This window comes from Drosophila simulans, chromosome 2L (genome assembly GCF_016746395.2).
Source record: "Drosophila simulans strain w501 chromosome 2L, Prin_Dsim_3.1, whole genome shotgun sequence".
In the NCBI taxonomy this organism is placed as follows: domain Eukaryota; kingdom Metazoa; phylum Arthropoda; class Insecta; order Diptera; family Drosophilidae; genus Drosophila; species Drosophila simulans.
In genome coordinates, this window is record NC_052520.2 from 18,954,191 (window position 1) to 18,976,582 (window position 22,392).

Here is a 22,392-nt window from a genome sequence, read left to right on the forward strand (position 1 = left end):
GTCGCGGGGCCTGGAATGTCCTCGAAAAAATTGATTACTTTGTCGAGAGCGCGACGCGGTCCAGTTTGGTTCAGTGCGGTCGGGTTGGCCGACTGGGATGTTCAAGCTGTTGATTATGGCCACGGGGCATTAGCTGAAAAATAAATATTTACCTTTGAAATTATGAGGCAAAGTTTGCCAGCTTCTGCTACGAATCCTATGATTGTTGCATCAGCTCGGCTCGCTTCAAAAAGTTTTTTTCGATTGCAAAACTAATTAAAAAGTTGATGGAGTTCGTCGCTTGGAATTACTTTTAAAGATTTAATTCGAGAGGAGCAGGGAGTGTGTTTGAATAAAAGGGTTTCTTGAAGAAGTCAGAGTTAATTTCTTCTGCGGTTGTCACGGGCAATAAATAGAGGAAGGGAATTAAGATGCGAATGCCAACTATAAGTTGTATATTTTCACTATTATTCCTAATTAACTAAGTTAATTCGTCGTCATATTATCAGTCACTTTCTAATCTCTGTCAATTAACTTTAAAGCGTTAGTTGAATTGCATTTTGTGTGCAACAATCGTAACAAAAGTCAACCTTTTCCCATGTTGCCTAAAACTTTTGCCCGTTTTTAAGTGATTTAAAATTCCAGCACCCCCTAGGGTTAAGGAATGGCCATAGACAGTTCTTAAGTTTTTTAAGCTGAGAGCAGCGCGCTGCTTAAGCCACTTTCTCCACTCGACCCTAACCGATTTTCCCGCCCGCTGAGAAAATGCCAAATGCAAAAATTGTTTTTCAATTTCTTTTCTTTTCTTTTTTATCCAATACGCGCAGCGGAACGAAGCAGCAGAACAGAACAGAGAACAACATTAGCATACAACTTTTCTTATTATTTTTTATGTGAAAAATTCACCAAATTGCCGCCGTCGCTGCGAAATGGGAAATGGGAAAGGAGTTTCGGGAAAGCGGAGCGAGTGGGAGGGAGGCAGCAGCGTCAGCAACAAAACTGCAAACGGCCAAGGAAGCGGAAACGGAAAGCATACAACGCCAGACAAACGCCAAAGGAAAATTTCGTTTGCACGGTGGTGTAACGAAGGGCTGTATCCCAGTACTCATGCATACATATATACATGTGCTTGTATCTGTATCTGTATCTGTGGCTCTATCTCTGACTGTATCTGCAGATGTAGCCGCGTCGATGAGTCAAATCCAATGGTTGAAAAGTGAAAACCATCGCGAGTTGGCTCAAAATACATAATAATGACATGGAAGGAAATGATTTTCATTTGCCAGCTATCGCCTGATTGGAGTTACGGTTAGCCAACTTTAGCTGCACTCAGAAAAAATAGGGATAGAGTTATAGTAACTTTTATAGTATAGTATCTTGTATAGTATCTTTTTTAAAAGCTATTTATTGAGTATTTCCTTAAAATTCGGCGTTATCATTTCATTCTTCCTGTTCGGTTTTCAGCCCGTTTTTGATATAAAAGACATTCGACCATACTATTCCCTACTTTTTTATTGTGTAGCCTTCAACTCCAGCTACCGCTTCATTTGTCGCAAAGTTTTATTGAATTACTCGGGCGTGCCTCCAGTCGCAGACTGTCTATCTTTTCGAGTGGTTGGAGGATTTTCACGGAAGCGAACTGTGTAGGAAGTTCGTCTTCCTTTTGATTATAACGCCTTTGAAAATTCATTAAAAACTTTTTCCACTTTTTGCCAACGTTGTCAATCGATTAGCCCCACTGCCTTCCCTTTTCGACCGAAAAGGGCGACACCACCTGCATTCATTTATCATTTTGCACCGCCACTTTTCGTCGCTTGGCGCCTTTGACTTTGCCTTTGACTTTCTGCCAATTGTCATTATTCATCGCAAACTGTTTGCGAGCATCCACATCCACCTCCATTTCCCATTTCCACATGGCCAGCACTGTTGAGTACTGTGAGTTTCCCTTTAGCAAGTTGCAAGTTGGCCGAAAATTTCCCACATATGCCGGACGCCGTGTGATTAATTGTCGCAAGTATGGCAGGCTGCCTATGTACGAGAATCGAGTGAGTGAGTGAGTGAGTCGGTGGGTTATTGCTGGTTATTTGTGTTGACGCTAAATTCTGCAGTCAGGGCTCATAAAACACTGGCCGAACTTGCGACTGCGATTGGCGGGGGAATCGAACTTAAAGCGGCCAGTGACAAGTTTCACTCATGTGATTTATAAACTTGGCTTAATCAAGCGCTGTCGCATTGGTGTTATTCGAATGGTTGTCTCTGTCAACGTCGATAGATTGGATTATTGTATGGCTGCTATTGGTCAGTAAGATAGCAACAAATTGTATGTTTTCAGAGCTTAATAATTTGTCAAAAATGGCTTAAAACTTGCCAAACTGTATTCAGTTGCCAAGCTTAGTTTGTTTTAGCACCCTTTAAGTGTAATTCTGGGTGATGTTTCCCCAGCCAGCTCATCTCTATGAACAGATTCACCGCACAGATTTACCCCTTTGGCATCAGCTTGAAACAATTGCACAAAGCAGCGACAGTCGGGCCATTATATCGGCGAAATACGGACTCCCAGAGCCAAAAACACACACACACACGAATCTCCTCTTTGGGATGCAGCGAACGCTACATCAATTTGTCGAATAAGCAACTTAATCATTTGCCATTGTCAATGCAATGCGGCTGCCTTTTGGCCATTACCGATGCTGTTGGCCGAAAGGATGGGGATCTCGGTCCAAAAGCCAGGATGTCGAATGGCTAGCTGGCTGGCTGGCTGACTGGATGGCCTGAACTGGAACCAAACTTGAGCCCGAAGGAGGATGGCCGGCAGATGGGCAAACTGGAATAGAACAGAAACGTTGCCAAGGCTTCGAATAAAAATTATGCAGACTCGAAACAAGGACGAATGAGCTGTGGGTGGTGCAGTGGGTGACGCAGTGGTCGGCGCAATGGGTGGTGCAGCTCCATTCAACCGACAAATGTGGCCATGCCACTTGCTGCCAAAATCAGCACGGCCAAAAAGGGGCACAAGTTGGAGGGGCTTAACTACTCTACTTGACTTGGCTACGAATCTCGTGCCCCGTGCCCCGTGCCACAGCCTCTGCCACAGCCTCTGGATTTTTGGCTTCAACTTCAGCTTCGGTTTTAGCTCTGGCTTTTGGCCGACTGCAGTTGCACAATTTGCCGGCTGGGGGTTCCGTTTTTGGGGCATCCACTTGCTGCTGCCATATTGCCACTTGCCACTTGGTTTTATGCAACAAATCATTGGCATAATTTAAGGCACCCTCTCTTTTGGGGCTCCACTGGGCCGTCGGCATGGGGCTAAGTGCCATGCATGGACGGGATGCCCGGTTTTCATCCCCCCCCTGCCATTTCCCGTGCTCTGTATGATTATTGAATGCGGTCGGAGAATAATGAGGCTTCTCTACCATCTTCGATTGCTGGTCCAGTCCATAAATGTTGTGTCTGTACAGACTCTGCCTGTCTGCCTGAGCATCAACCGGATTAAACATCCCATCCTCTCTCTTTCAGCTCTGGCAGGAGTTCCTACTGATGTTTGGCTTTTTAAATTGCGGAAATCCGTAGAGCTAACTTCAATAATTTTTCGCAATTTCAAACTACAAGAGGATCTAGTACGTCTTTATAAGGATTTCGTATATTTAAATTTAAGCAGTGAGGATTTTAGCTAAAAATAAATATTAATATGTTAATATATGTTAAATATGTTCACCAAACATTACGAATCAATCATTAAGCTAAACTAGAAAGTATAATCACACTTAAATAAATTTGAAATGAGGATTATGATTATATTTTCCACTAATTAAATTTATTTGACTATCATTGTGCAAACTTGTTCAACACCCCGGTAATCTGAGTCGAAGTTTCCCGCTCGTTCCGGCAACTTGTTTATGGCCACTTGCCGGACAGCCAGCAAAACTGAATGCAGATGGCCAAGAGGAGCAGCGGTGGCCAGGAAGCGGCAATAACAAACAATAATACTCGTAATGGTGCCGCTCGCAACGGCAATTTAATTAAATTTTTTGGCCCAGCTCTAGTTCTGGGACTCCAGAATACGTGCCCAATGAAACGGAGGAGCGAGGAGCCGCTCTCCAGGCACACACATGGATGGGTATGGTATCTGTGGGTACATATATATATGTACCTGGAAACTCTGTGGCACGGCGACATATGCGGCGCATAAATTAAACACTCCTTGGAAGCCGCTGCGAACGAACTGGCTCACGTACTGGCCTTTCTAGGCGACTCTGCCACTCTGCCACCTGCCAGTTGCCTCTGGCTTTTGGCCATAAACGTGTAGGCACTGCTCATTAGTTTTTCTCGGCTGAAACTCCTTGAGACACATTCAACATTCAGCGGTGTATGTATATATATTTTACTTTATTGATTTAAATTCATTTTTCTTTTGCTGCCAGCTACCCGACTGCGACAACATTATTCGCATTCGCATTACTCGTTCTCGCCCGGCTTGCAGTTGAGCAGTTAATCATTTCTGTCCCCGTTCTCCATCTCCACGGAGCAACTTCACCATCGTATTTATACTGGTGTTGCATTTTTTTGGCTCACGTTCGATTCAATTTCCAAAAAGGTGTCTTCCACTTGGCGCTACTCCAGCTGCTCCCCGACCCACGGCCATAAAGTTAGGAGCTCGGCACTTATTGGCCAAATTTACGGCCCATCGTGAGAATATAAAATGGAAACTGAGTATATTCGATGAATGGTTGAGAAATTTAAATTTTATGGATTAATACTATATAGTTTTGTGTGGATTATGGATTAATATGAGATGATTTCATCTGCAGCTTATTTTAGATTTAAATCGATTATATTAAGCCTGTCTTAGCATTTCAAACTTCCACAACGCACTGTTCTACTTCTTTATTTATATTATATTTTATTCCTCTCGTTTTTTGCAAAAACTGTTTCGAAGTTGGCCAGTGGAGCTGGCTTTCTTGGTCTGGCTTTTCTGGCCTGCAGTGATGAAAAAGTTGGAAGTCCTGGTCTGGCGGTCATGTTCCGAACGTGGCTGGTTTGTGTCCAATGAGGTGTGGCTTTTCTGGATTGGAATGGAGTGGAAGGAGACGGAATGGCAGAGGAGTGTGGGCAGAAGTTTATCAATAAAATGCTGCGGTACACGAGTTATTTCTTTTGCATAGATGGATAAGCAGACAGATTGGCAAGGAGCGCAGTTGGAAGTCAGTAGTAGTCTCTATTGCTCGGTACGCTCGACTTCTCGGCTCTGAAAGCACTTTTTGTGTGGGCAAAGATATATATTTATACACATTTATGCTGAATGGTCATGGTGAAGTGTATGTGCAGCTCAATAAAAATATGTTTTGGGGTCACAGCACTGGGTAGTATTGCGTTTAACCTTTTGTAACCGTAAGGGGGAGAACTGAGATCCAATAAATCCATCAGTGACGATAAAGCACACAGCTGTCATCCCATGTAATTCAATCCAATTCCGAGTGCGGAAAACAACACTCGGAGAAAAGATTCAGTTATCAGGGGCTGATAAAGGTGTGTGTGCATTCGGATAACTCAATTAACATCTTGCTTCCACGAATTATGAGCGGATTTGCGAGCTCGAATAAATACGTATCTTGTATCTGGTATCTGGGATGTTTTGAAGAATTACTCGAGCTCAAATTTCAGACAGCGATGAAACACGAAACTTTTTCAGCCAGCGTTGTGAACAATTGATTGGAAAAGGATTCGGAGTATGGCCCGCTTCTTTCGCCCGAAAATTAATTCCCATTGAAGCGTTAATCCATTTGAGGTCCTCGGCGACGGGGTCACCAAATTGTTCAAATTGTTGCATGCGCACATAATCGGATTTAAAGGGCCGGATGGGTTTATTTTCTAGAGGTTCTACCCTTGGGCAATTGCCTGTGCTGCCGCAACTATTTAGTGACAATGACCTACTTGTTGGCTCGCCGGCTCACAAAAACCTTATCCTAAACACTCACGGCTGAGCAAAATTGTGCATAAATTAAACAAAAAAAATGGTGCACAATATAAACTATGAAGCCGTAAAAACGGGTGGCAAAGGATATTGCCTTGTCAGCCCCTCACCCCCTGCCCTCCTCCACCAACCAGTCCACTGTGTTTTTCCTTTCAAAGGCAAAATTGATGACAATGCGGCTTTTCATCGCCTCGCCTCGGCAGCTCTGTGTGTGTGTGTGTGTGTTTGTGCCCAACAAAAGATAAAAATTTTCATTAAAAACATTATAAACTGATTTTGTTGCAGACAAAAAATGAGAGAGAGAGAGAGAGGAGAAATGCGAAAGAGGGCTTACAAGTGAAAGAGCATTGGACGCCTATCGAAGGCTCTACACTTAACCGGATAATGAGGGGATCCTTTGAGGGAATCCTTGCTGAGAACTGCGCGATGGAATCCTGTTAGGAGGGTATTTCATAAAGTGTGTTCAGAGCACAATTTAAATACGCACTAATTGAAGTGGGTTTTGTGTGAAAGGGTAATGTTTTTATTCCTCTCTGTACTTACCTCATTGTTAGTTATGGCAAACTACTTTCTCTACTTCAATTTAGTCTTTCATAATCAGCAATTGAATACTTGCCTTAATCAATTGGAATTGAACCTTATCTCACCACCGATCTCCTCCAGTTAAATTCATTCACGTCGATTTCGGTTGCGCCATTTTATTGAAGCTAAGCCGTTTCTAACCACCAATTAAGTTTGGTGCTCAATAAATATCTTGCCTGTTATCGAACTCCGCCCACATCTGATCGCCTTTCACCGAAGCCAGAGCATCGCAAACACCATATATCATCCCCTTTTGGCGGGAGGACACATACGTTTTCCATACGTACGGGCCTACAGTGCGTTTCAAAAGTGTACAGCCTACAATGTAAAAGTTATGTAAGACTTTCCATGTGATGTAAGCGAATAACAACTAGTAGTAATGAATCTTAGGTAATGCATGAAAATACAAATTAAAGACAGATAGTTGTAATGATATAAATTATTGTGAAGATGAATATATTTTAAGAAAGTATCTATGCACATCCTGTCCTTACGATGGAGAACCGCACTGTGGAAAATCTATTGCCTCGCTCGAATTACATGCACGAGATTAAGGAGGCGCCCACATACGGTAAGCAAATATTGTACGTTGTGTAAATATCCTGTCTCCATATCGTGGCTGCGCTCGCCGCTTCCACTTTCCACTTTGCATTTTCCAGTTTTCCCCGACCCTCGGCAATATTAGGCTTTTGTGTGGCACACGGCGTCGGGCGTCGTGCTGGGCCAGGTTTTTTCTCGCTGTGTACGGGTGTGTGTGTGATAACAAACCGAGGATTATTTCGCATTACTTTATTTTCAGGACCGCTGGCAAGTTTTGCGGTCTTTTGGCACAGGCTTCGTCCCTTATAATTTACACGCTGATTGCACGACGGGATTATGTATAATTTCTGTACGGCTTTTTGGTCCTGCCCGAAAATCCCGAATCCCAACCCTCCGCCTTTTTAGCACCTCTTGGTTTATCAGATCCGCTAGGTAGATACATATATATTTTTTTGTGTGATTTTTTGCCTTTGCCTCGGCACGTTTTCACCGGCTTATGAAATTAATTGTATGATGTGTGCATGGGGTAGATGCGGTGATGGATATGGTTATGGGCACATTTGATTATGTTTTGGCTAAATAATGAAATTATCTGGCAATAAAGCCTAATTCCTTCCCATGGCTCTTGGCAATTTTGAAGGTATTAACGTGGCATTAAGCCCCCCAGACGCTCGTGGATAATAATGGATGGTGATTCGCTCGAGGTTGGATAATTGAAAGCCAAGGCTTCAGATTCGGGCAGCTGGAATCGAAGGGAAAAGTGCCTGACCCAACTGACCTAACACAGTAACCGCATTAGATCCCTCATAAGTGCGACAGACCACCATGTAAGTGAAACCGAACTCAAGGCAGGAGCAAATATTGGAAAAGCTGCCATCTATCTATATCTATGTAACTATCTATCTGCCCAACCTCAACGAGCAGCACATTAATTTCCAATGCCATTAACGAGGAGAAATTTATGGGAAAGAGGAGAGGTTGAGGCTATGGCTACACTTGAAATGCATCAACGGAGACAACTGAAACATAATACAAATAATTAAAAATAGCCCAGGGATAGACGATGGCGCAAATTGTCCGCCTGTCAAAGGTCCCAAGGAGGAAGGTCCAACCCCTGGTCGGTCTCCTCCGGGCGAAAAACAATTGTGTCAATAGGTTCACCCGCATTCGGAGACAGATAAACACAGAATGATAATGGTCATGAACAGCTGCCGGCAACTGTCAACTGACTCAAGCAAGCTGGAATTTTTCAGAGCACGCTCGATGTATGGAATATAAGATACCCATTAATAGCAAACTCTTTCTATACAACTATCTATTGGTTTTTAGGGTGCATTTTTTGATAATCATTATAACACCTAATGGAATTCAGACCATTCCTTAGTATTGAAACTATATCTATTACTTCCAGAAATTGTGTTTATACCTACGAATTTGTAAGTACACGATAGCAAAAGATATGGGCGGAACCGAATCCAACAGGCTGCTACCACTGAGACATGATCTATGAGACACACGCAGAGTTTCTGGAGGGGAAAGGATGGTATGACAGAGGAAACTGTAAGGCGACACCTACAGCCATCATTTGTTTACACAATATTGGATATTGGATAGGATAAGGCGAGCCCAGGGAAAGGAAATAGGCATTAGCTAGAAATTTGTTAGGCCAAACACGCACTCGAGAGCTCGAGGAAGGACAACAATGGATGCGAAAGAATAATCGAAGGCGGATGGAAAATTTATGCAGGCGACAAATTTAAAACGCATGTCCTGTGGGCAAAGAAAAGTCAGTTGGTCGGGGTTAGGGAACATGAGGTAGCAGTCCTTAAACAGATCCATTGTTTATTTATTGTCTGTAGCTGTGTGTTTGCTTTCTTTTGTCTGTCGGGTCGACCACCACACGCGTTCCTACCAGCCGAGAACAATACGCTTCGATCCGGTCATCCTGGTCACGGCTTAGCTATTCTCTCCTTCTTTGCAGAAACACAGCTAGAAGCAGGTGGACTGGGCAAGGAGGTCTTCATTAGGGGATTGGCTCGTTTTACAGGCATTATTAACGTGAAATTGGCAGGCGGTCAATAGGTCTCGCCTTTCCCTTTGTTTCGCTTATTCAGAAATTGGGTAACCCGAACTGAAGCAGCCGATCCACGAAGCCACACAAGTAGCACCTGAAACAATTGGCCAAATACGAAAATGAACAATGGGTAATGCGAGTCATCGATGCCTGAATGAAGACGTTTCCAATTCCCAATGGCCTGTCTGCGCTCACATTATCCCATAATTTCTTTCTTAATATCTGAGAACAATTTGTTTTGTGATAGCCAGTAGTTTTCCTAATCCAGTAGTCCTGGCTCAAGCAAAAAAAAAACATCTCTTCACGGCTATCCCAAAAACATAATACATGCTTATCGCAGATATTCCCAAAATAAAGCGAATGCCATTAAAGCCATTCACGAAGTCTTTGAAGCAGGATAAGCACATACTTGGGGGATTTAGGGATGAGAGCGTGACACGAATCAGGCCGGAAATGTAAGTAAATGTATCGTATGAATATTACATTTAGGATTATAGGTCTTAGTCACATAGCTTAAGGGTAGAATTTGCATTTTATACATTATTAATATTTTTAAACTTAGGTCCAAACTTTCAGAAGTATGTTATTTATACTATTTTATTATTATTTGTTAAATTGTCTTAAGTTTCATATAATTAATATATATATTATTTATTATACTTCCTTCTCTTAACTTAGTTCATCTTAAACGTTCATCTCCAAAGGCAGTCCACCCATTTCTTGAGTTTGGCAGCGCAGGGATTTGAATACATGCGTTTGGGGTCCAAGTACCGCAGCGAATCAATTCTGCTTGTGGGTTTTGTGACATTAATATGACATTTATTTGTCACGAGACCCGCCTGCTTAGGACTGCCTCCGATAGCCCGACAGACGCACTCGGTCCTCCTGCTTGGCCATCTATCAACCCCCTTAAATGGGTTGACCAGGGACAGACGCATAAATTCTTCGGAGGGCCTGGTTATCAATGGGTTAATAAACGCGGTTATAAAATATGAGTTCATTATGCCTTAGTTATAAATACTTTTCCGAGCCACCGCTTGTTGCACTCCCCGCTTCCAAGTAGCATTTCCCAGTTCGCATTGCACTGCAGGGGCAATAAATTCGAGCCCGGAGATTCGGACTGCCTGCAGTGAATGGGATACCAAGATTACGGATGGGTTGCCCGAGGGGGTGGTCATGGGGTGGTCATGGGGTGGGGGCGTGGCAGGGCAGCATATGGCGGTCGGGTCGCTTTTGTCGTACTTGTAATAAGAGATTATATATACTTTATGCGACTCTGGGCCACGGACACGCGTCTCTTGTGCGTCCTTGTGGCCTGTACTTAAGTTGATCCTGCGCCTCTGCTTATGCGCCTGGCTGCGAGGCTTCGAAGCGAAGGACACGCGCCCCTCCTCGAGAGTCCTTCAGGACTTGAGGTCCGCATTTGCAGACAGCAGGAAGTGCTTTGTGTGCGTTTCTCACATTCATAGATTGCAATCATAAATCAAACGTTTTGTATAATGAGATTTGCTAATGGGGTAACTAATAGTGGAGGAGAGTGCAACTTCAATTTCGAGCTTTATGATTTTTTATATATATCGATGTAGAGGTAGCATACATTGGTTTAGCCCCAATGAGACCTGCAAATCGGCCTTTAAATATTTGCTTCAACTTTACTTCAGTCCAAACCTCTTGGCTAAATGAAAACGCTGTTCAAGCAAATGCCATCGGAACCATTAACACGCTGCTCATCTGGCCTGGAACCCATTTTCCAATTCTCCCCGGTGTTTGCCAGTGACATCTGCTTTCAGCTTCACACTTTCGTTGGCCCGGAACATTTCGCATTTAGCAGGAGCTGTCGTCCTGCCCTCCAGCGTGTTTCACCCAGTCCAGTGGCATGACGCCCCAACTCCATCTCCACCGGCAGCTCATCACATCGCATCTCTCATCTGCTGTGGCACGTTAGTCGCTTCCGGTCTTCCTGTCCACTTTCCCCTTCCTCACATCCATTCCCCGTTCCCCCGATCCACCCCCCTCTCCCCGAATCGGTTTGTTTGCATTCGCCAAGGGCTTACGCACTGCCCTTTTTGCCAGTGCCCAGTTGCCCTTTGCCCTTTTCGGCGATCCGCCCGCAATCAAGCGTTACTTTTGTTTGCTTTTCGGAACTCTGGTCCATTAAGTGTCGTCGAAGGACGTCGCCGCTGGTGACTTTTCGCACTCGATCCGCCGAAGCGATGCGATGCGATGCGACGGTCACGTGTCAGGCTCCGTTCTGTAATTGTATCTTATAGATACAATTACAATTTTTCAATATTTTCGCACAGCGGGCACCCTGCTGCACAGGCGTGTGCTGGGCGACAGTTTCGCACCGCGCACTCGTTATAGCTTCGGGGTATGCCGAACTACTCAGTCGATTCACCTACCCAAATATATTCGGATTAATATCAATAGATTTACATTGCAGAATCATTTACCTAGCATAGTTTTATAAGTTAAGTATGCATTAAAATGTATATGTTTATTATGTTTTTTCTTTCCAATAGATCTTATGCTATATTTTGCTATATATAATTTGTAATATTCGTTTGGTTGTAAGAGGTATCTGATAGTTGCGCAGCTCTGCTGGAATGTTCGTATCCCAGTATCCCAGTTGGCTTCTCTTTGAGGGCGTTATTATTTATTTATAGTGACACTTTATTGCAGTGCCACAGGCAACGGCTGCAGGATATGCACACGCACTCGTCCTGGCTCACGGATGCGAATACATACATACATAGACCGAGGAACACGATCCGAGGCAGCGACTGGGAAGGAAGCAGGACACGGACACGGACAGGGGCACGGGCACGGGCACGGGCACGGGAGATTGTAATTGCGCATTTGCGGCGTCTTGGAGTCCTCAACGGTCGGCGGAATGTGTTGCATCATTGCCTCGGTGGCCTTAATGTCCTGGAGCGACGCGTCGCCTGCTTAATGTTGCGTTGCGCATTGCACGAGTCTGAAAGTCCGAGTCCCAGCGGCAGCCGCTGGAGTGCTCCAGGAGCTGCTTTTGTTTAATTTAATGTGCCCACACAGTTGTCGTTGTCCCGGTGGCATTATCATAATTTTTCAATTTATTAACAAAGTCAAAACAGTTTAGCCGCCGCCCCCAGTCCCCCGGCAGGCTCATTTATTATCTATGTTATGCAGGGACTTGGTCTGGCTGGATATCCTTGTCCTTGGCTGGGATAAATGTCCTGCGGTGTCCGGGCTACAAATGCGCGTTAAAACGGCTTTAATTGTCAGCCATTTCATTTCATTATTTATACTTCCGTTTTGGGATCTAACACTGTTGTGGGGGTTTTTTTCTCGATATCGTAATGTCTGCTGGAATTTGGGTACTTTTTAGCGGGAGTGATGTTCCCAGCACTCAAACGCTGATTAAGACAAATTCTCAATTCATTTCAAGCATTCGAGGCCCATAAATGATTCATTTCCTTCCCATCGCAGAACTTTAAATAAAATAAACAAAGGAATGGATCAATTCTTAAAGCAATTCGACTAAGTCATACCTCGCATTAAAAATTGTTTGAATAACTGAACGCAGTTTTCATATGTTCAATCGATGAAATGCTTAATGAAGCTACCTTTTTTTTTATAAATGTTATTAATTTTAAATAATTCTATACCTGTCTCGTCTCACAAACCGATATACCCCGACTCATTGAAGAACTTCAAAGTGGGAACTAAAATTAACAATGCCGCTTTCTGTTCGCTCGTCCGTCTCCAGACGAGCGGCCTGTCACTGGACTTTATTTAATTGATCAAGAGCAAATGCTTCACTTTAATTGACCCAGAAATCCGAACGAAGAGATGATTTAAATTCAAGGAGCGGGACACCGGACCCGAGACTCAAGCTCAAGATTCGAGACTCGAGAGTCGAGGAAAAGAACGTGAACGAGCGGTGCTGCAAGGTCTTTTGCCACTTATGAGGCACCCACCCACGTGGGCTCCGGTATAATAAGAACTTTAACACTCAAAGTTGCCGCCGACTTTTGGGGGCGTGATGGGCGAAAAACCGAAATCCAATTTGCAAGTTTCTCAAGTGGCACACACACACACATTCCTGGCAATAGGTAATGGTGTTTGCCCAGGAATATGTACCGTGCTCCTCGTACATTCCACTCCGAACCCAGCGAAGGAACCCCTTGGAACGCTGACAATCACGCACGATTTCAGGCAAATCTAATTTAAATACGAATACACGTCAGCCTGGAAACCCAGGGGCTAAGGATCCGAGGGGCGGGATTCGAGGAGCAACCTTTGATGGCGATGGCTTCCAAAGGCCCCCGCCGACCAGAGTTACCAGTTTGCCTCAGTTAGTTAACTGTTTATGAACTAGTAGGGACAGGGGCAGGGCAGGGGCGGGGCATCGGAAGGGGCGTGGCCAAGCACTTTACACTTTTGTGCCAACATAGCAGCTCTTCTAAAGTAATTAAGTGTTTTTCCACATGATGGCTTCATAGACTTTGGCCCCAGCCAGCCAGCCCCCTTTTGCCGCCCATTTGCAACTTCTTGCACTGAATACTTTTATAATTGGTTTAAAAAACGTGAAAAGAAAGTGTTGGCTGGTTTGATACTTGCAGATAGTAATCCCCCTCGTTGCACTCCACTTTACTCGAGCCGCTTATAATAAACTTCCACCTCGAGCAACAAAAGCCCTCGACGGCAGCAGCAAAATCATTAATAAACTATTAAGGTATTTCTTGCCTCCCTTCCAAACTTGGAGAGCAACCTGGTTTGGGACTTCTTCCGGCCTGGAGCGAAGTTTCGCGGCAGACGTCGGTATTTTGATCTCGAAGCGGAAGCCACAGATATCCACATTAAGAATGAAAATTGGATGGGGTGCCTAAATGAAATCTTTGGATAAAACTATGCTTAATCGCTGATAAAAGCTCTTAAGTGAGTGTCGACAAGATTGCTAAGACTCCTTGGGAATGTATATTATAACCTAAATAATTATAAAAGCAATGTCACAAAACAACTTTTTATGAATTCCTGAAATACTTCAATAAAGTAGAGCCACACAATCGAAACGAGATAACCGATGAATTGCAAGAATTCCGAATTCGTCGAAAGATCTCAGATTCTGCAGGTGCCAGGGTGACATATCTCATTCCGAACACGTACTCATCACTCAACATTGGCCCAACATATATGGACCTTTTGGGATCGCAGCCTTAGCATTGCAAATTCAACCTGGAGATGGGGTAGTGCCATGCTAACCATTAACCATTATCACATTTTAGCCTTAATGGATCCAAATGTTTATTTTACAATGCCTAAACTGTCGCCTTCAAGTGGCAACTTGCAGTGGCAGTGGCAGCTAGTTTGCCATACAAAACATTCGTAATCAGGTCCAATTAATCTGGAGACTCGTTTCTCCGTTGCTCCGAGTTTGCCGCGTCTTCTGCAGTTGTAGTTGCTGTTAAAAATAATTTCTGTTGACACAAAGATTGAATGCCTCTTGCGGCAGGCAGAATCGCGGACTGGAGGCCATAAGAAGACAAACAGCGCAGCGCAGAGCAGCCCGATCTGCGATAATTTATGCCTTCGATCACATGAAGACATGAAAAATGTCGCCGCAAGTTGCCACAGCAATGAGATCTCCCAGATCTCCTCCGATCTTGTATCTGCCAGACCAAGACCAAAAACCGAACCGAACCGAACAGAAACTCACCTCACAGAACCTATCCTATGCGATCCGATCCGATCCGATTCGACTCGATCGATGGCCTTTGCCAAATGCAGTGAGCATCGGGAAAGCATGAGCATGGAGGGAAGGTGGAGGTGTTCAGGATGGATATGGCTGTTTGCCTGCTTTCGGAATCGAGCATAAATTAAGTTGACAAGCGCCCGAGTTGCAAGATGTGCCCCTGCCCCGCGCTGTCGTTGCCGATGCCTTGCTGCCACATCGAGTGACTGAGTGTCTGTACTAGTACTCGTAGTTCCACACTCCACTCTGCCGCAAATACCCTGTACAATGTCAGGTTTGGAGCATATCAGACTAGTTGTTAAATGTACTTAATATTTAGAGATCTTATAGTGTAAAAGTGATCTTTGTTCTATCAAGCAAAGGACTTACTTAACCAAATCTTTCTCTTTTAATTTCCCTTATTAGTGCGTAAAGTTTTTGTAACTGGGTATCTAATAGTTGTTACTGGCAAATATCTTCGATTTTTTGCCCCTCATCTTGGGCGCTTTGTCGCCCCAAAAACGAGCAGCGTCAATATAATGTGTGGACATAATTTTCCTGTCGCATTCAATATGAGATGCTCGCAACAAAAAACAAACAACAAGCTTGAAAATCTTGCACGTGGACTGCATCGCAGATGAAGGACTCCGGAGCTGGGAGTTGCAGGCTCGGAGTCCGGAGAACGGAGAGCCCAGAGTGTTGCACTCGGATCCTGATGTCGCCGATAATGGGCATGGCAATGTGCACACGTTATCTGCACATTGCGAAGTACATCTCAGGGTCTCCACGTGAGCGATATTGGAGCGACTTGGTCGGAATGGCAGGAAAAGTGGATGGTAGGTGGTATAGCTGGACAAGAAATGGAATGGAGGCACTTCAATTTACATCAAGTCACCATTTTCTGAGCTATTCAATGTGAAAGTGGGAGATTGTGTGGTAAACAGAATGAAATCTTTAAAAAGCTGTTGGTTCAAGAGAGTGAAGACTGTAAATAGCTGATAATAGATTAAATTTATGATGGGATTGGATTAGTTAAGACTTAGTATTCACACTATAAACGTGTATGCACTGATGGTTTATTGTCAACCAAGATTCATTGCTTTAACTAATTCGATTTTCTCCAACCAAGCTCTTTTTTAAAAAAGGATTTACGTTTCAATCGAGCTTGATTATTGATCCCGCGACCCCAGTTAACCGAGTTAAGCTGGCTTTCCATATTCGCATTGCTTCATTACTTCCTCCGGGTGGAGATGATGACGATGACGATGGGGACTCCAGTGTGGCTGGACCCACCCATTGTTCCCCTAAAAGGTTGCTTAATGAAGTCACTTTTAAGTTGATGCTTCCGTTTAATTGCGGGTCGTGGCTGTCTAACCTTTCCGCCTGCCTCGTCAACTCCTCCGCATGTCAATTGCTGATGAGCTTTTAATAATGTTTTTCCTTTCTGCCGGCGTTTTCTTTCTTTTCTCTTTTGCATTCGCCTTTTGCCATCGTAATTCTCTTTTCAGCACCGACTTGCCGCATAATTCGATTATGGTGCGGCGACTTTCAAGCAGAATGCGGCACATCCACATCCACATCCATATCCGCGTGGCGAACGGTGCTGCGTTGCAATTTAATTAAGTGAAGTGCAGCCTGAACGGAGTGGCAGTGGCAGGTGCCGCGGGGGTGGTGTTGCAAAAAGGCCGCCGCCGATCAGGCGCGATTATCAGCAATTGTCGTACACCCACACTCGCCGGCGATGCAGGTTTCCATGGAGGTGGATGTGGAATGTGGGACACGGTAGATGGTACATGGAGGAGGATATGCCCACCATAGACGACACGTGCGGCATTTCGCGTTTGATGCAGGGAAGCCTTAGCCATGGCTTTATTTGGCAACCAACACGCCCACATAATTATCGCTATCGACTCGACTCTGCCGCACGCGTCACAATTTGAATCTGAATCCGAATCCCGACCTGAATCCGACTTTGGAAGAGTGCTCTCATCCCAGTGCAGTTCATCAGTTGTCAGGAAAACTTGTAACGAAACTTTGAGCATGTACAATGTACATTAAGTTTCGAATGTTCTAGTTATTTATTAGCCTTAGTTAGTGTGTTTCTTCAATCCGAACTCTTTCCATCCGGAAAATAAAAATAGATTGTGTCTACATAACTTAGATTCCCTAAATTTTAACTGGCTACATTAGCAAATAGAAATATTTGTATGATAATGTCAAATAAATAAGCAAAATTGATCCAAAACTACTTCCAAAATATTAAGTTTATGTAGGAAGTTTATAATTATTTGTTGATAAATTAAGCTACATGCTGCTTATCAACCTGAATATTTCGAGTGTCCAAATGAATTTGAAAGGATATTCGAACCTCTGCCACATGCAACTTTTGCGGACAAATGTGTGGCATCCATCTGCAGCTCCCGATGGCCAGCTCAAATTTTCTTGCATTTTCCAGCTGTGGTCCAGCTTAGCGTTGTCTGCCTCGGCTTTTGTGTCTGTTCAGTTTTATTCAATTGAACTTTTCGCTTACCGACCGCTCTCTAATTGGATTATCTGTGAGCAAAGGACACTACGAGTGCCTGCGTTTCACTCTAATGGAGTTGTTATGTTTTAGCTGGACGAAGCCAACCAACTCAATTATGCGCATTACACATGAGGGGCGGCAGCGAGTTTTGGGCGAGTGCTTTCAAATGCTCTAAGCCGCATTCATTGAACAGGCCTAAACGAACGTTAAGTAAAACCGGAGCAACAAAATGCATAAATTCGACTCTGCGAAATTCACTTTCGAGCCTCGGCAATGCGAATTGATTTTATCCGTCAACCAACCACTAACTCAATTGACTTGACCCGGCGACGATGTTGGCCTTTTTGCCGCCACTTTGCATTCTCGATTGGGAGCATTGCGATTCGATTCGACTCGGCTCTGCTGGTCCTGGCCTATTGACATTCCCATTGCGATTTGTTTTCAGCTCACTTGACAGGTAATGGCAGCCCACTGGAAGTTCTCTGCCATCCGCTGGAGGTGCACTGAAAGAAAAGTTTTACTTAAGAAATGGATGATGATAGATGCCAACTAGCTTCCCTTTGGCAATTGAAGATATAAGAGGGGTATTTATTGAGGGTAATATTTAACACAATAATAATAAAGTAATATAATGAGCATTTGTTTAATCGTCTGTGCTGTTTATTAATGTCAATCACATCGTGGTTTTTTATGAGGGCGAACGCCATAACCAAATGTCTCAATTTAAAAGTTGGTGTCTTTTTTTTTGAGTGTGCTGGTACCCCTTTGCCCTGCCAACCACTCAACGCTCCTTGGTCCCATTGTCACCGGGAACGTCGGCCGTGACAAATTGCTTTAACATTGATTTAAAGACAAGTCGGTTGGGTTCGGGGTGGACAGGCAGAGAATAGGAGGAAAAAATGAAAGGAACCAGGACGGGGCGGCATTTCACACAACTGCCACGAAACGTCAGGCCAGACAACGCCCTAATCCCGCTTCCCTATTGGAATATATAGTGTGCGGCATCATCCGTACCCTCCCGATACACAAATATCCGAGATATCCATGCCCCCCGGGGCGGTGCCATTGAATCGATTCGAACGGGATGCTGGGCAGGACGAGGGGACGACCTTGCTCTCCAATGAATAAATTGAATGCGTTTTCAATTTTTAATAAAGCTGAAATGAACGAGTGACTCGACGCGACTCCACTCGGCTAACGGGAATCGAATCGAATGGAATCGAAGGGAATCGAAGGGAATCCAATGCAAGAGGCATCGAATTACGGATTTCAAACCGCACGGATGACGACGACTCGACGACGCTGGCCATTATCCTTGATTTATGTGTATCCTGCTGGTACACATCCATCCGAGCGCGAAGGTTCTTTGGGTGTGTTTTTTTTCGGCCTTTCGCCATAAACAATTACGGGGACCGTTTACTTTTTGCACTCACTGTTCGCGTTTTTGGCCAGCTGCGGTTTTTATTATTCGCCTGCCTGCCGCCTGTCCGTCTCGCTGTCCAAATGTCCAACCGTCCATGGCAAAGTCAATGCTGGTCCTTTGTGAGGAACTCCCTCTGTCTGCCAGCCGTTGAGCTTTTGCATTTTAAAAGCAATTAGCAGCGAATTTTTTGGCATCGCCATTTGTTTTTGTTTTTCTTACCCGCCGCTCTGCCTCCTTTTTTGGCCAGCGATTTTCAATAATAAAAGTAAGTCCAAAAAAATGGAACCTTTGTTTGGTTTGCTGCCTTGTTTGTTGTCGTTACTGGCACCAAGCAAAAACGACAAAGGAGGCAAACTTTAATTATCGCTACCGACTACAAGATACCATGGACAACTCGGAGACTTCCACTTCTTCTCCGCTTTTCTTGGAGCAGAAAATTGAGTTTTTAATTGGAATTCAACGGGGTCAAAGGGGGTGGAAAAGAAAATATATATATTCCCTGTTATTTAAAGCGAAAGTCTTGACACCTTCTACTGCGCTTGATTTTATTTTTAGGAAATTCATTACAATTCATTTGACTAACTTAGGAATAGGGAATAATAATTTTGTATTTATAAAAATTCTATCGATTGTCTGTTCGATCTTGACCACCCATCTAAATATCGCATACCCTGTAAAGGTGGCGCAAAAAATTTGCTGAGAGGCTAACAACAAAATGGCGTGCCCATGCTGCGGCCAATAATTTACTCCACCTGAGTGCGAAACGGGGAAAAACAGAATCAAGAGGAAAACCAAAAAAAGAAAAAAGCCGCAAATGAAAGAATTAATCAAACGCTGTTTACATGTCAATGGATTTTGTTTGATGATTAGTTGGGAGAGTGTAAAACAGCAGCTCATCAAAAGCTGTCAGCCGCAAAGGATTCGAGGCTGGGAAAATGGCGAAAAAAGCTGATTGCAGTTTGGCGCACTATGTTTGGGCCAGTGCCTGTAAGCAGTGTGGGAAATCCAGTTCGCAATTGGCGGAAAAGAGTTAAAGTAACTGCCTTTTGCCAGATGAGCGATGCCTTTCCACTGTTTCCACTTTTCCGCAAAACAGTAACGAGCGTCAGCTTGCTGACCAAACAACTTTTTGCGTGTTTTCCTTACAAACACCCGCATCGAAAGCAGGTGGAACCGCCTGCGTCGCTTTTCTCACTTTTCCCACTTTTCCACTCACACAGAAACCCACACACACACACATCCATATCCTTCACACGGCGCTGTGTGGCGTCAATCAAATGATTGATCGACTTGATTACCACCCCTGGCATCCAATTTGAGTGTGGGCTGAAGATTTTGATCTGCCTCAGCCATTCGCATTAATAAAACAAAAGAAACCGGAAAGTGGCTAACAGCATTAGTACTGCGATCGGGGGTCGGGGAAATCAGTCAATTAGTAATCATTTCTGATAAGGAGATCTGTCGGTTCGGAGGAGTGGAAAAATGTCGAAATTTATGGGGAAAATGCTTGGGCAATAGCTAATAAATAACACTGTCCATGGCGCTTCTCTTTGGTTCTCGTGTCTCGGTGCGGAGGCCATTTCCCATTTTGGTCTCGATTTTTCGACTCGCTTTCATCCATCAATCAAAATGCGAAACTATGCAAAGAGCTCGGAAATAGTTCTCGCACTGTTTGAGGTTTCCGGCATCAATTATGCGCCTGTCTCAATATTTATGAAAATTGATTTCGGTTCCTCCAAGCGAGCCGTATAAAAACCCTCAAATGTCAAAGCCAATTAACTGGAGTTATGGATGGGGCGGCCCAAAAAGATGCCACACAATACCTGAATTAAAATAATCCATAATCAAAACGATGAGAAAAGGGGCAAAATCTATAAGAATAATAAACTAAATAATCTAAAATAATTTCAGAAATATTTTTATTTAAACGTATTTCAGCACACAAGCTGCTAAACAATGTATCTAAAATATCTTTGATTTACGGGAAAACATATGCCCCGATTGTTGAAAGCCAGGTGCCTTTTGTGCCACTTAAGCAGATTTGGTTAATTGATTTCTAAGCGCTTGTAGCTGTCGCTCGTGATGATTGAGGCACAAAAGGTGGGAAAAGGTGTCGACACAAAGGTGACACCAATGAAAATGCAATCGCCAACTGTAGGCGAGAATTAATTTTTCCAAGCCGAACTTAAAAGAGAATTCGATGTCTGCCGCTTTGAGCCCTTCTTAATCTGGTTGAATAAATGTCGCGCGCTGTTGATGAAAAGGTGCTGAATTCCGAGGGCACAATGGATGGATGGATGGTAACTGAATAGAATGCGGAAACTAGAGATTCGATGGATGGCGGAAAATTCAATCAATGCGACAGCTTAGAAATGCGTTTGTCATAATTTCAATGGACCATTGCAGAAAATTCTTCTCATTTCTCAGTTTTCCTACAGAGCTGCGACTGCGTTGTGTATAGTGTATTTCTTTGCTTCATCCGGCGATTTTTGCTTTTATTTTCCATTCGCTTCCGAGGAAATTGAATGCATTTTTGAAATACGATTTGCCGAATGTCTTGTGGAGGGGCTTATATGTAGACAAGGTAGCCAGTCGTGCTGACAGCAACCGAATTGTGTTGGCCAGTGTTACTGACATACATTTGATGTTGTGAGCATGGTGAAGACTGCCACGCAGGAGACTAAACGCTTTCCAGCTTTCGTGGCTGCCACACTGAAAGTGGAGGATGTAATGGACTTACTACCAAAGACCTTTTGATTATAAACTCAACAGTGAAAGCACACGAAATGTTCCACAATAATATGGGTATTATAGATGATTAGATATAAAGATAAAGGTAAAAGAAGTTGAATTGTTGAAACAGAACTCTTAGTAGAAACACATTCTCTTGATTTTTTGGTAAAACTTCAGTCCAGTACTTACTGTAATCAAGTTGAACTGCATTTCCCACTGTACGTGCTGACAGTTTGCGGCCGAAAAGCAGAAGGGAAGCGGAAACGGGGAACGTGGCTAGAAAATACTTATAGATCATTGATTCCTGATAATAAAACTATCAGCAGTGATGTACCGCATCTCGAGTCCGCAGCAGGCAGACAGGACAGGATTCGATATCGGTACAGGGCGTATAAAAAACAATAAAAACTCAATAAAAGCAAAGGCTCGGAGCTTTTAAACCATGCCACACAGCCCAAGGATACGAAGGTTGCGCTGGATGGGGACACCGCCAAAGAGCTAAGAGCGGAGCAGGCCCTTTTTATTGAAGGACCTGCGGAGATACACAGTGAGAAATAAAATAAAGTGGCTTAAAGATGTGGTATCTAATGAGAAAGAAATCTGAACAAACAATTGATACTGTAGAAGTTATACGAGCAACCTGTAATTGAAGCTGTGAACCATAAAGCAAACCAATATTTTCGTGCAGTGTATGGATAAACACTACGACGAAGCTGGCAAGATGACAATAGATTTGATTTTACCAGAGCGGAAGGGGTGGAAGGGGAACCTCGGGGACTTTTGCTGGCTGCTCCGGCGATGGCAGTCAAGACACACAAAGCAAACAATAAAAAACGAGCGCAAGAAATATAAC